This window comes from Plecotus auritus (genome assembly GCF_963455305.1).
Source record: "Plecotus auritus genome assembly, chromosome: 2".
NCBI classification, from domain to species: Eukaryota; Metazoa; Chordata; class Mammalia; order Chiroptera; family Vespertilionidae; genus Plecotus; species Plecotus auritus.
In genome coordinates this window covers 229,027,428-229,044,802 of record NC_137771.1, presented here as the reverse complement: position 1 = coordinate 229,044,802, position 17,375 = coordinate 229,027,428, and the positions used below count along the sequence as shown (strand labels likewise).

The following is a 17,375-nucleotide window of genomic DNA, read 5'->3' as shown; positions in this document are numbered from 1 at the left end:
GATGGTCAATTAGCATATTCCCTCCTTCTTGGATAGGATGTGGACTTCTCATTTCTTTTTTCCGGTTACGGCCTTTCCTTTTCTGCTTAAGTTCGACCCTTTAACATTTCTTGTAAAGCTGGCTTCATGACGATAAACTCCTTTAGTTTTTGCTCGTCCACACCCGCCCCCCCCCATCATCACAAAACCTGAGGAAGTAGAAGGGACCTCGAGGTCACCAAGGCCAACCCTACAGGGGAGTCCCCCCACCTCCCATCTCCGTCCACGCCCCCCTGAGTGGCGGTCCCGTCTCCCGGGGGTTAATCTCTGACCAAGCCCTTCATCCTCCTTCAGGTACACACCCTCCACCGGCAAGGCCGCCGCTGCCCCCAATCAGAATCCAGTCTGTGCACTGGTGCCAACACACCTGAGACGGGGCGCCCCACACGGGGGATTCTGAGCGTCCCAGTGCCCAGCGAGGCGGGGGAGACCCCAGTATTCAAACACCAACAGTCCCTCGCCCACAGAGAGGCACAGGGACGGCGTGGGCCTTGCCGGGGCCACGGGCCCTCTCCCGGAGCTGGTGGGACATCCCGTACCCAGCGCACGAGAGACACGCAGGTGCGGTCCCCGTGTCCTCTGGGAAACAGGAGGACATCCATTATGGGAATTTAAACGCTAGGCATTTACAACCATGAGGGAGGGGGAGTGGCCGCCGGTCCTCAGAGCCCGGCCCCACGGCGGGGAGAGAACGCAGGCAGACACGTGTGAGCCCCATAACCCCTAGCGAGGGGCTGTTCCAGCACAAGAGTCCAGAGCAGGCGAGGCGGGTCCGGTCCGAGCTCCTGGGACATGACTGAGCCCGCGTCCTTCGGAGAAGGCAGCTATGCACAGCTCTCTCTATCCCTAACGGCGTCTTCCTGCCGCAAACGGATTTCCTTCCAGCCTTGAAGACTGTGGATCCAGCCCGGCCGGCCTGGCTCAGTGGATGAGCATTGACCTAGGAACCAGGAGGTCAGGGTTCGATTCCCGGTCAGGGCACAGGCCCGGGTTGTGGGCTCCATCCCCAGTGCGGAGGCGTGCAGAAGGCAGCTGACCCATGATTCTCTCTCATCACGGATGTTTCTCTCTCTCCCTCCCTCTCCCTTCCTCTCTGATATCAATACAAACATATTTAAAATAAAAATTTAAAAAAGGACCTCCCCCAGTTCAGGCCGGAAGGAAGCAACAGGCCACCCCTGCAGTACACGCTTCGCCCTGAAATAGCTCCCCCCACATGCAGGGGCTACTGCCCAGGTGGGTTATGAGCTTCGGGTCCAGAGCCTCCAACCCATCACCTTCCCTCCCCCACGTCTGGGGCGTGTCCCTCCCCCTGCCCTCCAGGCGCATGTCCACTGGAGGCCCGGCCAGGCCTCTCTCGGGAAGTCAAGCCTCCGTGGCCGGTCGGCTTCTCGGCTCCACCGGCCACCGCGCGGGCACGGCCTGCCCCTCTGTTCCCGGGAGGGCCTCTCCGCTCCTGTGACCCCCTGCCCCTGGCGATTCCCTCCCCTCGTCCCAGGCCAGGGCGTGACCTGGCCTTCACACAGCCACCTCGGGGCTAAGTCAGAGCCGCAGGGCCCTCCCCGGTGTCGCCATCTCCCAGGACAGCCTCACCGGGGGTCTCGGCTGGCCTCCCACTGAGGACGTTGGAAGGTGACCACGCTCATTCCACAGACAGCTAACACTGTCCCAGCTGACGGCCACCTCCCTGCAAAGTGCTCTGGGCTCTCTGCCTCTCCAACCTCGCGGCTCCATTTTACAGACAGGAAAGCGGAGGCTGGGACAGTCCGCATCTTGGCCAAGATCGCCCGGAGACCTGAAGAGGGGCCCATCCAACCCAACCCCCCGCCCCTCTCTCTCCAGCGACCCTGTCGGCCATCAGGACAGCCGTGTTCAAGCTGGCGGGAGGGGAGAGCCGGGGAGGGGGAGCCGGGGAGGGGGAGCCGGGGAGGGGGAGCCGGTGTGTGCGCTGTGTGCGCTGTGTGCGCTGTGTGCGGGGGTGGGGGAGGCCCCCAGGAGGAGACCCACATCCATGGACCGTGGGGCAGCCCAGAGCTGGCAGCAGGCGGGGGGCTCACACCCGACACGAGGCGCCGCAGGGCCGCCCTGAACGAGCAGCTGGCCCACCGGCTGGCCTGCCTCCAGGACCGGACCCCCGGCCGCCCGCGGTGCCCAGAGCCAAGAACGGAGGCAGCCGGGCCGGTGCGTTCAGAGGGCACTTCGCCCCCGTCTGCTCCCTGCAGGCCCAGCCGCCACACCGAGGAAGGGGCTGCCTCTCCTGACCAAGGTCGGGGTTCGAGAACAGCCCCCCCCACCCGCCAACGACCGGGGACAAGGCACAGGACTCACCTGGCTCCGAGTCCGTGGCAGCGGCGCCAACCGCCCGTGGGGTGCCCGCTCCCGGCTCAGCCCCCCAGATGGCAGCGTGTCTCCCCGGAAGCTCACCTCCCGGCGCCTGGCCTGCCAGCGCTGTACTCCCAGCGTCCTGTGTGCAGGGAGGACGTCACCCCCAGAATCCCTCGCCCCGCTGACAGCCTCGCTGGGGCATCTCAGGTAAGCCAGGCCGCTGGCTGCCTGTGCCCGGTGCTGCCAGCTCCCCCGGGGCTGGCCCTGGTCCACGGCCTGTCTGTGCCGAGCCGGCCTTGGGGCCCGCGGGGCCTCCACCTGGGCTGCATCGGGGGGAGGCCGCCCAGACACAGAGGGGCTCAGAGGTAAAGGGCAGGGGTCGCCCAGGCGAGGAAGGCCGCCTGGGAAGGGCAGGGGCGGAGGCCAGGAGTTACCGAGCAGCTGCACGTCCTCTCTGCTCCCCACTTCAGCTCCAAACGGGACAACAGCCCCCCCTCACCCCGCGTTTCCTAATGACCACCAAGAAGGAGCAGACACGCCCGCAGGGAGAGGGTCGATGACCAAGTCACCCCCAACACCAGTCACAACAGCCCATGCTGTTTACATGTAACCGACGACCCCTCAGCCCGGGCCAGTGGCTCAGTGGTTAGAGCATAGGCCCGAGGGCTGAAGGGTCGTGGGTTTGATGCCTGGCCAAGGGCATGTCCCTCAGTTTCAGGTTTAACCTCCCCCTCCCCAATCAATCAACGTGTCTCTCCCACATCAGCGTTCATCTGTCCCTTTCCCTCCCTCCCTTCCACTCTCAAACAAACCAATGGGAAAAATATCCTCAGGTGAGCATTCACACCAAAAAAAACAGCCCAGCCCCAGCCGGTGTGGCTCAGTGGGTAGAGCATCAGCCTGCGGACCAAAGGGTCCCAGGTTCAATTCCAGGCAAGGGCACAGGCCCGGGTTGTAGTTCGATCTCCAGTAGGGGGCGTGCAGGAGGCAGAACAATGATTCTCTCATCATTGATGTTTCTATCTCTCCCTCTCCCTTCCTCTTTAAAATCAATAAAAATAACTTCATTTAAAAATTTAAAAAAAAAACAACAGCCCAGCCAGTGTGGCTCAGGGGTTGAGCGTCAACCTATGAACCAAGAGGTCAGGGTCCGATTCCCGGTCAGGGCACACGCCCAGGTTGTGGGCTCCGTCCCCAGGGTGGGGCGTGCAGGAGGCAGCGGATCCATGATTCTCATCACTGATGTTTCTCTCTCCCTCTCCCTTCCTCTCTGAAATCAATAAAAAAAAATGTTTTTAAGTGAAAAGAAACACTGAGGTCACAGGCACAGCGGTGACTGGAGCCCGGCGGAGACCCCTCTCTGCGGGAAGGGGTCTGAGAGAGGGGGGCAGCCGGCCCCCATTCGCCAAGGTTGCAGTTCGGTGCCCACTCAGGGCACATGCAGGCATCAACATATAGATGCATTAGTAAGTGGAACACCAATCTCTCTCTCTCTCTCCCTCAAATCAATGTTAAGAAAACAGAACTCAGAGGCTGTCTGCCAGGATGCCTGCAGCCCTCCCCACACTGACTGCCCATCACCCATGCACTGGGGGCTGTGGGTTTGGTTCCTGGTCAGGGCACGTAAGGGGAGGCAAAAAAAAAAAAAAAAATTGATGTTCCTCTCTCTCCCTGTTCCCTCTCTCTAAAAAAAAAAAAAAAATCAACAGCCATATTTAAAAAAGAAAAGAAAAGAATGGGTCACTCCCTTGGACCTCTCTCTAGTCCTTGGCCAGAAGACCCTGCTACTAACCGGCAACTTGTACACGTCAAGTCCACTGGTTGGACCCCGGGAAACGGAAGGTCATTTGGGGGCTTAAAGGGAAGCGCGGACCCTGCGCAGGCCCCACACGCCTTTGCTTTAGGGGCGTCTGGAAGCTTTGCTACCACTGCGGGGGGTCCCGGGCCAGGGCTGCAGGCAGGTTCAATCCCAAATGAAGTCATTAACTCTCGGGGGGGGGGGGGGGGGGACCACAGGTAAACTGTGTGAGTCCGTTTTTAAATCATTAGATCCTGACGTTGTTTAGTTCAGGGAAAACCATACTTACCGGGTTTTAATTTCTTTAATTGCAACGAAATGTTAAAGTTCAATTGATATAATTGTAGAACCGAAATGTTAATTTCTAATCGCAGGGATTTATTTCATCATTCTTCATTATTCTAACAATCACAGAACGTTTCTAAAATGTCACAGGAGATCTTGCACTGAAACTGAAGCACTGTCTCGGAAAAATAAAATTTTAATCCTCACCCAAGGACGTTTTATTTAAATCATTCATTCGAGACGGAGAGAAACATCCACCGGCTGCCTGCTGCAGGCGCCCCCACCAGGGCGAGAACCGTCAGGACAACGTTCTACCCGACTGAGCCACTCAGCCGCGGCTGTCCGTTCCTGGGTCGACGCTCAACCGCTGAGCCACACCGGCTGGCTCTGTAAATGTTCTTTCTAAAATACATTTTTATTGATTTCGGAGAGGGAGAGAGAGAGAGAAACATCAACGATGAGAGAGAATCATGGATCGGCTGCCTCCTGCACGCCCCACACCGGGGATCGAGCCCGCAACCCAGGCCTGTGCCCTGACCGGGAATCGAACCCTGACCTCCTGGTTCCTAGGTCGATGCTCCAACACTGAACCAGCTGGCCGGGCCCTGTAAATATTTGTTTTTAAATATATTTTATTGATTTTTCACAGAGAGGAAGGAAGAGTGATAGATAGTCAGAAACATCGATGAGAGAGAAACATCGATCAGCTGCCTCCTGCACACCTCCCACTGGGGATGTGCCTGCAACCAAGTCACATGCCCCTGACCGGAATCGAACCCGGGACCCCTCAGTCTGCAGGCCGACGCTCTATCCACTGAGCCAAACCGGTTTTGGCTGTAAATATTTTTAAAGCTCAATAAGCTGCTTAAGAGGCGTGACATCACCATCATTCTGCAATGTTCTTCCTCCCCTGACACGACCCGGCAGTGCTGAGGGCTGCGCCCGCCAGGTGTCGGCGAGGTCCTGAGGGCAGGGCGGGGTGTCACTGCTCAAGCACCTGAAATTATCATCCAGTACATGAAACCTGCCCTGAAAGGGACACTTTATAGCTGAGTAATAACCACGCTTTTCAAATAACCGCAGTCACCCCATGATCCGACTGACTACGGATCTGCCACGCTCCCTTCCGAACATCTCGAACACAGCCTCCCTGAGTAAGGAGTCCAGCAGGGCCTCCAACAGGGTCTGCGCCTGTGGGTGCGGACGTCGGCCTCAGCCTCACTGCCCGCAGGCCCGGCCCGGCCCGCTGTCCGGGGGCCGTCCTGTTCTGTGCCGGTGACAGCGACGTCCCGGCCTCACCAACCAGGTGACAGGTGTCTCCTTGTACCTAAACAGATGCCAGCAGACCTCCAGGTGGAAACCAAAATGTCTCCAGTCCCTGCCAACGTCCCCGGCCGGGAAGCTGCCGCGGGCGAAGAACCTGTGTCCTGATTTAACACATAAAACGTTACCCCGCAGAAAGCCGGCACCAACACAGCCGCTTCCAAACTCCTCCGCGAACAGTCCCTTCCCGGAGCTCTGACCCACGACTGCCGGGTCCCTCACTCCGCCTTAAGTCAACAAGGCATGGCTCTGCTTTTTTATGTGAAATCAGCTTAAAACAACGTGTCGGCCTCGCTGGTGCAGCTCAGTGGACAGCGCATCGGCCTGCAGAGGGAAGGTCACGGGCACAGGCCTGGGTTGCGGGCTGGATCCTCAGCGGGGGGCATGCAGGAAGCAGCCGATTCACGGTTCTCTCTCATCATGGATGTTCTCTCTCTCTCTCTCTCTCTCTCTCTCTCTCTCTCTCTCTCTCTCTCTCTCCCTTCCTCTCTGAAATCAATAAAAATATTTTTTAAAAAAGACTGAAGAATAACCAGTGTATGAGCTGTAAATATACCATCGATAGCTGGAGAAGGAGGGAGGGAGGTGAGGGCACTCAAGGAGCTGAACTCCCATTTATCCAGCAGGAGGTCGGCCCCAAGTGGCCCAGGCCTCTCAGCTTTCCAGACGGGACGATTCAAACCACAGGGACGCAGCGAGGTTCCCGGAACGGGCCGTGGTGGGTCGTGGAGGGCAGTGATGGGCAGTGGAGGGCCGTGGAGGGCCGTGGTGGGCAGTGGAGGGCCGTGGAGGGCAGTGGTGGGCAGTGGAGGTCAGTGGTGGGCCGTGGTGGGCCGTGGTGGGCCGTGGAGGGCAGTGGAGGGCAGTGGAGGGCCGTGGAGGGCCGTGGAGGGCAGTGGTGGGCCGTGGAGGGCCGTGGAGGGCAGTGGTGGGCCGTGGTGGGCCGTGGTGGGCCGTGGTGGGCCGTGGAGGGCCGTGGTGGGCCGTGGTGGGCCGTGGAGGGCAGTGGAGGGCCGTGGTGGGCCGTGGTGGGCCGTGGTGGGCCGTGGTGGGCCGTGGAGGGCAGTGGAGGGCCGTGGAGGGCAGTGGTGGGCCGTGGAGGGCCGTGGAGGGCAGTGGTGGGCAGTGGAGGGCCGTGGTGGGCAGTGGTGGGCCGTGGAGGGCAGTGGAGGGCAGTGGTGGGCCGTGGAGGGCAGTGGTGGGCCGTGGAGGGCAGTGGTGGGCAGTGGTGGGCAGTGGAGGGCCGTGGTGGGCAGTGGAGGGCAGTGGAGTGCAGTGGAGGGCCGTGAAGGGCCGTGGAGGGCAGTGGAGGGCAGTGGTGGGCCGTGGAGGGCAGTGGAGGGCCGTGGAGGGCAGTGGAGGGCCGTGGTGGGCCGTGGAGGGCCGTGTTGGGCAGTGGTGGGCAGTGGAGGGCCGTGGTGGGCAGTGGAGGGCCGTGGTGGGCCGTGGTGGGCAGTGGAGGGCCGTGGTGGGCAGTGGAGGGCCGTGGAGGGCAGTGGAGGGCCGTGGAGGGCAGTGGAGGGCCGTGGTGGGCCGTGGTGGGCAGTGGAGGGCAGTGGAGGGCCGTGGTGGGCAGTGGTGGGCAGTGGTGGGCAGTGGAGGGCAGTGGAGGGCCGTGGAGGGCAGTGGAGGGCCGTGGTGGGCAGTGGAGGGCCGTGGTGGGCCGTGGAGGGCAGTGGTGGGCCGTGGTGGGCAGTGGAGGGCAGTGGTGGGCCGTGGAGGGCCGTGGAGGGCCGTGGTGGGCCGTGGAGGGCAGTGGAGGGCAGTGGAGGGCAGTGGTGGGCAGTGGTGGGCAGTGGAGGGCCGTGGTGGGCCGTGGTGGGCCGTGGAGGGCCGTGGTGGGCAGTGGTGGGCCGTGGTGGGCAGTGGAGGGCCGTGGTGGGCAGTGGAGGGCAGTGGAGGGCCGTGGAGGGCAGTGGAGGGCCGTGGAGGGCAGTGGAGGGCCGTGGTGGGCAGTGGAGGGCCGTGGAGGGCAGTGGAGGGCCGTGGTGGGCAGTGGAGGGCAGTGGAGGGCAGTGGTAGGAAGTGGTGGGCAGTGGAGGGCAGTGGTGGGCAGTGGTGGGCAGTGGTAGGAAGTGGTGGGCAGCAGAGGGCAGTGGTGGGCAGTGGTGGGCTGTGGTGGGCAGTGGTGGGCAGTGGTAGGAAGTGGTGGGCAGCAGAGGGCAGTGGTGGGCAGTGGTGGGCAGTGGTGGGCAGCAGAGGGCAGTGGAGGGCCGTGGTGGGCCGTGGTGGGCAGTGGAGGGCAGTGGTGGGCAGTGGTGGGCAGTGGTGGGCCGTGGTGGGCAGTGGAGGGCAGTGGAGGGCTGTGGTGGGCCGTGGCCGGGACAGACTCCTGCTGCCCGATCCGCTCTCTGTTCTGCGTGTGCTGACACCCGTGGCGTTACTACTGCGCACACACTTTTAGAATCAAATCACACTTGGCTTTACTTGAGCTGAGATGCTGCATTACATAAGAATAACATTTACGTCAGATAAAATGCCAAAGGGGGGGGACCTCAGGGCCCCTGAGTGAAACTGTGACAAGTGTATGGGAGCGACCCCGACTCACGAGTGCCCGCCAGCGGGGCTCAGGGGTGGAGTGTCGACCTATGAACCAGGAGGTCAGGGTTCGATTCCCGGCCAGGGCACAGGCCCGGGTTGTGGGCTCGACCCCCAGCGTGGGGCGTGCAGGAGGCAGCCGGTCCATGACTCTCTCTCATCGATGTTCCCGTATCTCTCTCCCTCTCCCTCCCCCTCTCTCTAAAATCAATAAAAACATATTTAAAACACACAAACTGAGTCACGCTTGATGGCCAGCCCACACCGCACCCCTAAGCAGGCACCGCAAAGCCTCCCCCGCGCCAGCAGGCGGCAGCACCAGCCCGCACGGCCACGTCCCCGTCCCCGCACGGCCAGGGCATTTGGGCGTCCTGGTCACCCTGGGGCCCCCGTCAGTTGTTCTAGAGGAGAAAGCGGCGTGCCATTGTCCCCGCACAGAGGCCCAAGCCGACACCTTTAAAACCCCACGGGGAAGGGCGCGCTCCCCACCAGTAGCTGGGAACCACCACCCAGTCGTTCAGACAGACAGCGGTCGCCAACCGGGGTCCGCGGGCCATGGGGGTCCGTGAGGTCCGAAAGGCTGGGGACCGCTGCTTTAAGACATCATCAGGGTGACAACTCTGACCTTCAGGGCTCAGGGCTGCAGGCGGCAAAGGGGGCACTTTGAGAATGGGGGGCGGGGGGAGCCGAGTACCATGACCGCGGGCAGGGCCAGCGGTGTCCCAGGAGGGGGCGGGACACACAGTTCCCAAAAGGCAGCCCTAATGCCTTAGGTGGGCGAGCTGGGGCAGCCTCCTATCCTATGTAATCCTGTATAATAAAACCCCAATATGCAAATAGAGCGAACGGCAGAACGACCGGTCGCTATGACGCCCACTGACCACCGGGGGCAGACGCTCAATGCAGGAGCTGCCCCCCGGTGGTCAGTGTGCCCCCACAGGGGAAGCGCCGCTCAGCCAGAAGCCGGGCTCACAGCTGGCGAGCGCAGCGGCCGTGGCGGGCGGTAAGGAGCGAGGGGTCCCGGACGGCGAGAGGGCGCAGGCCAGGCTGGGGGACACCCCCCTCAGGACACAGGCCTCCAGCTTAGTAGAAGGAACGCCCACAGGGGGAGGTCATGGGGAGAACAAACACAGCTCGGAGCTTCGCAAACTCGGCCGAGAAGCGAGCGGGAGTGAACCCGTCCGACGCTCCGGACTCCAGCAGGCGCCTCCGCGGGCCCAGCAGGCGGCCACGTACCCTCCACGCACCCCGGGGCACAGCTGGGACACCCGAGATCCCGTCCCAGGATCCGAAGGCATTCGGAGCGGCCACGCTGGAACATCGCCCCCAAAACCAGGGGCCCCGACATGGTGTGAGGAAGGGGAGGCCAAGCAGACCCCTCCTCAGGGCCCCTGGGCCTCCACCTGCAGACCTTAAGCCATGCGCACTGGGTGCGAATTCCACGCTCCACTTCCAAGCTGCTGACACCATCACATGGCGCACCCCACACCTGCACCCCCACGCCCGCACCCCCACTCTCACATCTGCACCCCCACACCTGCATCCCCACCCAGACTCACTGACCTCCCCACCCACCCGCCCCCGCCGGGGCTGCCTGGCGCTCCCCAGGGCTCCCTCACCTCGGCAAAGGGCAGAGGAAGCCAGGAGCAGGAACAGGAGGGGATCAAGGCCAAGGTCAGCAGTTCCTGGCCAAGGAGAGGCCGGCGGGCAGGAGCACCCTGGGCTGGAGCAGCCGTTGCCAAGGGGCCAGAGGATGGTGCTGGGAGGGCTCTGAGAAAAGCACCTGAGCCCCCAGCCTCACCTCTAACCCCCCCTCGCCCCTTCCGAGCGGGTGTGGGCGCCCAGGCCACTGCCTCCCAGTCGCATCTCACACCCCGACACCAATCCTTCAGCCCAAGGGGCAGAGGCTAGACTTAAAGAACACAGGAATCTATTTTTTTTAAAATATATTTATATTGATTTCAGAGAGAAGAGAGGCGGGGGCGGGAGGTAGGTAGAAACATCGGTGATGAGAGAGAATCATTGGTCGCTGCCTCCTGCACGCCCCCTACCGGAGATGGAGCCCACAACCTGGGCATGTGCCCTGACGGGGAATCTAACCATGACCTCCTGGTTCATAGGTCAATGCTCAGCCCCTGAGCCACAGCAGCTGGGCCAGGCAGGTATCTCTTTTTTTTTTTTTTTTTAATCCTCACCCGAGGATATTTTTCCATTGCTTTTTAGAGAGAGGGAAAGAGAGAGGGAAAGACAGAGAGAAATATCGATGTGAGAGAAGCACACTGATTGGAGGCCTGACAGGGCCCAGCCGGGAAGGGGCCTGCAACCAAGGTACCTGCCCTTGACCAGAATCGAACCCGGACCCTTTGGTCCTCAGGCCGACGCTCTACCCACTGAGCCACACCAGAGCCAGGTACCTTCCTTTTTAAAGGAAACCCCGCCCCTCCCTTCACTTCCTCTTCCTTCACGCACTCGGAGCCCGGCAAACGCGTGAAGGGCCTTCCGATCCCGCTGGTTTTGCTGGGGGTTCCAACTGCCAGGGCAGCCTCCCGCACCTGCGCAGAGAGGGCGTCCCTCCGGGAGAGAAACTCTGTAGCAGCCGAGAGGGAGAGGGCACCACAGCCTTGGCAGGCAGAGCCCGGGGTGCTCGGGGCTGACGGCCGCCTCCCACAGAGCCGCTCTGAATCATCCCTCTGTTCAACGCCCTGAGTGCACCCCCTGAGGGCCCCCCTCCACCACCGGGTCAGGGACCCCGGCCGGCAGGAAGCAAATCTCTCAGCGCAGCTTCTGGTGGGACCTCCTTCCCCCCCACCCACCCCCGACACACACACACAGAGCGCCGAGGTCTAGAAGGATCTCCCACAGCACCCCAGGCTCGCTGTCCCCCAGCCCAGGCCTTTAGGGAGTTCTTCACGAGCCCCCGGGCCCGGGAACAGGCAGGCCTGCCCCCCAGGGGCGTGGAGGGAGGAGGGGGGCAGGGGTGGGAGGCAGCGGGCGCCTCCCCAGGAATATCTCGTTACACTGGCGCATTGTTCCACCTCCAGAACGCCCTGCTCCTGGCTGCGTGCGCTCAGCTTCTGCGTGCCTCCTCCATGTCCTAGTAAAAACCTCTACGGCCCGGGACTGGGCCTGCGCACAGGAGAGACCCTTGCTCCCTGGAGCCCAGGAGCTGCCGCTTACAGAAAGCGGCTCAGTTGGACGTGAAGGGATCTCAAGTGTGGAATCGTGAAAAACACAACAATCTGGCTGGGGCCTGGCAAACCTGCTTTTTCTGGTCCTGCACTGCAGGGGAGACAGACCCGCAGGAACGTGCACTCTACCTGTTGGCTACTTTAGGAAGAAAACGTGTGAACGCGCCCACACGCGCCCACACACACCCGTGAAACTGTTTTAAAGAAGGAGCCCAAACGACTGGAGACACAAGCCGGACCCTCTGGGGTTCGGGAATCCCATCGGATTCAGAACGCGGCCCACGGGAGCCAATGCCGCCTCCCACCTCGCCTCCACCTCCCACCTCGCCTCCCTCTCGGCACCATCACTGACTTTCAGGGGGCACCCTGCCCTGCGGTTCCCCGGGCTCCGGGCTCCTGGCAGGAAAGCAGGGCTGAGCTCGCACTGCTCTCGGCCAGCTCACAAAACGCGTCCCCTTCAGACTGCGCTCCTGGGGCCGAGTGGAGGCCCCGGGCAACTTCCAGGATTGGCCGCCCCTCCGCCAGGGTTTGGCTCAGCCGGGGTTGGCTCAGCTGGCGGCACTGCAGGCATTTGGGGGGGAGGGGGGGTGACAGGACAGGACCAGGCTGCCAGTCCTTCCAGGTCCACAGGGGCGGTCGGCACGGGCAGGAAGCCTTTGTTCCTCTTAGGATGAGCCTCGGAGCGGAGTCCAACGGCCAGCTAAGGAGTTTCCTAACCGCACGCTCCCTTCCAGTCTACGCCCCAACCGCCTGGTCCCCCAGACAGCAGCAGGGGGCAGCCTCCTTCCCACCCACCTCCTTCCCACCCCTCAGGGCCGGGGGGCCCCAGAACAAGTGCAGGAACTGGAGCCGGTATCAGGTCGCCATGGGCCCACGCAGGCTGGCTGGAGTCTGCCCCAATGCCACGCAGGGTGGCGAGGCAGGTCTGGGACCCAGGGGTGGGCAGGGGGCAAGGCCCTCGCCCACAAAGGCCTCTGGGGTCCGCATTCAAAGGGTGTGTTACTGGACCCAGCTCACTGATTTGCCCCAACGGTCAAGAGCAGGCGTCCTCAAACCACGGCCCGCGGGCCACATGCGGCCCGCCGGGTGCCGCTGCCTGTCCTGCTTAGCAGCCAACGCGTCCCGGGCCCGCAGTGCGCATAGGAATTTGTTCATAGTTTTTTTTTTAAACTATAGTCCAGCCCTCCCACGGTCTGAGGGACAGGGAACTGGCCCCGTTTGAAAAGGTTGAGGACCCCAAGAGGGTGTTGAAACAGGAGTTTCTCCCCCAATGACATCTTCCTCGGAGGCTAGCGGGAGATGGCCGTGTTTAAGCCACCTCTCTGATCCTGTGAAGGAGCTCCCTTTTTGCTTTTCCTGTGGGGAAGGCTGTCTCTCGGCCTGAAGACAATCAGCTGGTGGGGCAGGCGCAGAGGAAAAGCAAGTCTGAACAGGGGCAGACAGCTCGGTAAAGCTGCCCCGAGAAACCAGTTCTCCTCTCCCGCCTCCCCAGTTACTCAGCAGCTGCCTCCGAGGCGCTGTCCCCGCCAGGCCGTGATCATTACTTAGCAACCTCCTGTTTACCACCCCAAGGCGACCTCCCACCGACCTCAGAGGAGCACCAGCGCCTGGCTGGGTGCAAAGAGCATATTCCAGAAGCCAGGGCCTCCCCGCTCTGCGACACCCCCCCCCCCGGCTCTGCGCCCCCCCTCACTCTGCACCCCACCACTCTGCGCCCCCCCCCCCTTCTGCGCTCCCCCAGCTTCTGCTCAGGCGGCTCAGATTCCACTTCCGCCAGGAAGTGCTCCCTCCCTGCCTCCAGGTGTCTTTGTTCAAACCTCCCTCCATCCAGGCATTAGTCACTGTGCGCGGCTGCCATTGGTTCCCGGAGCTGCTCCACCTGGACAGGTCCGCCCACCCCAGGCCTGGCCGCAGCTGGGCCTTAAGGAAGGAGGGAGGAGGAGGAAGCACGGGAACCCAGAGGAAACTCAAAGGGAAGATGGGCTGCGGCCGTTAGGTGGGCACACGGTTAACCCTGAGGCCAGTGAGACAAGCCCTGTCTGGGCGTGGGAGCGTGGAGAACGGCTGTCCTCAGTTAGAGTCCCTCTAGCCCCGCCCCCCGGGTGGCTCAGGGGTTGAGCGTTGACCTATGAACCAGGAGGTCAAGGTTTGATTCCCGGTTGGGGCACAGGCCCGGGTTGCAGGCTCGATCCCCAGTGTAGGGCGTGCAGGAGGCATTCAATCCATGATTCTCTCTCATCGTTGATGTTCCTTTCTTTCTTTCTCCCTCTCCCTTCCTCTCTGAAATAAATTAATTTTTAAGAGTCCCTCCAGCAGGAAAACCACGGTATTCCAGGGCTCATACGCGGCAGGCACTGTCCTCAGCAGATTAGCAGCCATCCTAATGCCTCCCCACCTCAGCACACACAAATGGGGCGCTCCCCGCTCTCCAGACTCAGAAACGGAGGCGTGGGGAGATGGAGTGGGTGGCCTGGATCACCGGGACTGGAACCCAGTTTGGTTTGACCTCAGCGCCCAGGTTCCCAACCTCGACTCCAGCCCAGTCAAAGGACACCCCAAGTCAGCAGGCGTGGGTGACCCGACCGGCCCGCTCTGGCTCAAGGATGCCCCACATGCTCCGCGGGCGCGTGGGCACCACGGAGGCGGGCACGGATTGGCCAGCGTCCCGAAGGGCTCACGCGCGTCCTTCAAGCCCTGCCAGCACACAGCCAAGGCAGGCTCGGCGCGGCCTGGGCAGATCCGGGGACGCGATAAAACCGCCCCTGGAGGGAGGGGAGCGCGGCTCAGTCATCGCCCCGACGGCCGCAACGGCCATCCCGTGGAGAGGGACCGCGGCCCGGGAGCGGCGCCTCAAGGTGCAGGGACTGGGGGCGCCATGCGCAGCGGGGACTGGAGGGAAGGCGCTGCCTGGGCGTCTTTTCCCTCCAGCATCTCGCCAGGAGGCCGGGGGAGGGGGCGTCACCTGACAGCGCGCACCAACTTCTCCCGGTTCGGAGGGGCGCGCGGCAGCCAGCAGCCGGGGCAGGGGGAGCGCAGCGCGCAGCGCTCGCCCAATGGCGAGGTCTGTCAACAAAAGCGGGCCCCACGCGGGTCCCCGGGCCGGGCGGTGAGCAGCGCGGCACAGCAGCATCCCAGCGGCCGAGCCTGCGATCGCGCGTGGAGACTCCCCCTCCCCCGCCCAGCCTCCGGGACCCCGCGCCCGGGCCAGTCATTGTCTACCCGCCCGCAGGATGCGGCTTTAAAGGCCCCCTCCCAGGTCGGCCGCGGGTCTCCGGCCCTGCGTGTCGACCCCCGATCTCCTCCCCGTGTGTCCGATCGCCAAGGTGAGCGCCCAGGCAGCGTCACCGAAACCCCGGGCCTGGAGGTGCCCAGGTCGGAGACAGAGAGACAAACGGCCACACGCACGCACATGCACTCCCTCTCCGAAGTTGACAAAAATCGGCCGACAAATACAAAGTGCCGCCACCGCCGCGAGTCAGCGCTGACCTCCTGCCGCCGGGAAGACCGAACGCCAACGCCCGGACACTGTCACTTCCATTCGGCGCCAGCCACCTGGACAGCCGCTGCCTCGTCTCCCTCCTCACGGTCCGAGCTCTCGAGATGTCTCCCCGCCTCCCGAGTGTGCGAACACGAAAACAATACGAGCAGAGAGCAATCGGGGGGAGCTAGGACCCGCCGGGAACCCCGGGGTGCGGGAGACGGGGTCGGGACGTGCCCAGAGGAGCGGAGTGGCTCGGGCATCCTCTCCGCGGCGCTCGGGGTGGCTCTAGCCAGCCGGCCCGCGCACCCAGCCCGCGGTACTCACCCGCGACGCTCGCCCCGGATGTCGGCGACGGGAACCGCACCGTGCGGGAACGCCGGGATCCCGGGGCTGCAGGGACCGAGGCGACCCCGGCTCTGCAGAGACGCGCGCCCGACGGCGGCGGCGCTGCTCCGCCCGGCGCGCTCGGCTCTTGCGGGCGACCAATGGGAGCCGTCAGGCTGCTTCCGTGGGCGGCTTCGGAGGCGGGGCCGGGGGAGCGCGTGGGAAACCGGGCTCCGATTGGTCCGCCTGACTATCGCTCCGCCTCCGGTCGGCCAATCCGCGACGGGTGACACGGGAGCGGGGCGTTCGGAGTTGGGCTGAGACTGACAACAGGCGCACGCTGGGTGCGCGGCTGCATCCCGGCCCCGCGCGGCGGGAAGGATGCGGAGCCGCGCGTCCGGGGCTCCCTTCCCTCGCGGCCTTGGCGGCGCGGCGTGGGGGCCGCTGGGCAGGTCCAGGAGGCCCGGCTGGCGGGGGGCGGCCACGGCGCCCCTAACAAAGCGACTTTGGGAGGGTCGAGCGGCCTCCGCCTCCTCCCGCCATAGGTCCGCGCAGCTGCCAGTCAGCCCTCCTGGTGGAGTTGGCCTATGATGCGCGGCGAAGGGGCTCAGTTCGGCGCGCGCGCGGCTCGGCATCGGTGGGATTGGTCGGAGGTAAGGGTTTTCCTGCCACCGCAGGCCCAGGACTGGGGGACGGACGGGGGAGGGGAACCGCCAGCCGACGCCGTACCTGCGGCACGTGATCTGGTTGGGAAGCTCGGGGTGACGGGAACTTTTTTACGAGAGGAAACCCCAGCTGCTCCCTCCGGTGGATGATGGGGCGTGTCGGCGCCAGCCGGGCTCCAGGGAGGGCACGGCGGCCTGAACCAGCCCCGGAGGCCGACACTCACCGGCTGACTCACCTGCCCAGCGAGTGAACTCGGACTCTTAGCGAGGAGCTCGGGCCTCGCATTCGCCTCCGGGGCAGAGCAGTGACTCCCGCCAGTTCGCGCCGACCTGGTCTCCTGCAAAATGCGAAACGACGTTGGCCGTTTACCTTGGTGAGATCGGAGGGGGCGCGGAGACCCGACGCTGGCTGTAGGAATTCCAAGGAAAGCTCCCCCTCCCCGTTAAGAACCACCTGCTCAGGGGAGGCGCTCACCCCCAGGGGGTGGAAGGCCCGAGCTCGGGGCTGTCTGGTTGGGGAGAGAAGGAGCCACTAAAGGAAGTGCCCGCGTCCTGGAGGTGAATCTCCACAGGAAAACCAAGCCACGCTCGTCTCCCCTCTGTTGTCGCCGGCCCCCCAGTCCCAGCCCTGCTCCATCCTCACCTCACCTGCCATAAAGGCCCTCCGTGTCTCCCACCCCAGGCCCGCCTGCTCCTGGAGTCTAGTCTGCATTTTGCAGAATCATCCTTCTCAGCAGAAAAAATCGTGTGCTCTCCTACCTTGGTCTCTTCCCCCCGCCCAAACACCCACCCCGCACTTCCTCTTCACTGAACCGACCCCCCATTCCTGGGCACCCGGTGCGCAGTCAGGGCTTCACCTAGGCTGTTGCTGCGCTGCACTGTGCCGCGGTCTGTGGCTCCTGGAAGCTCCGTGTGGGACATCCCGTCAGGGCTGGGGACCCACACCCCCACCCACCCCCGTGTCCCAGGGGCGGAAACTGCCCTGTAATGATGCCCTCCTGGTCCAGAACCTCCTCTGTCCTGCTCTCCGCTGCAGCCGAGTGCCTAACACAGGGCTTGGCTCAAAAACATCACCAGCGAGTTACAGAGGAGCTCTCAGAGGCAAGCGCTCTGAACATGGCCAAGTACTTTAAAGCATGTTTGTCTGGAGGACAAAACAAACAGGCATGGATCCATGGAACAGGCTGACAGCTGTCAGAGGGGAGGGAGGAGGGGGACTGGAGGAGAGAAGGTGAAGGGGTCAGCCAAAGAACAGACAGCATAATCCACAGACAGACAACTGGTGATGGGCCCGGCCGGTGTGGCTCAGGGGTTGAGTGTCAGCCTATGAACCGGGAGGTCACGGTTCAATTCCCAGTCAGGGCACATGCCCGGGTGGCGGGCTCGATCCCCAGCGTGGGGCGTGCAGA

The 17,375-nt window shown here is 63.3% G+C and overlaps 1 protein-coding gene across 1 annotated transcript in view; it reads right to left on the bottom strand.

Moving 5' to 3' along the window:
- TIAM1 (TIAM Rac1 associated GEF 1) overlaps positions 1-15,520 on the bottom strand; it is a 219,849-nt gene extending 204,329 nt beyond the window's left edge. The window contains 1 exon segment of the mRNA XM_080654731.1: positions 15,302-15,520. The gene's annotated coding sequence lies outside the window, so the exon portion shown is untranslated.
- Between the last annotated feature and the right edge of the window lie 1,855 nt (positions 15,521-17,375).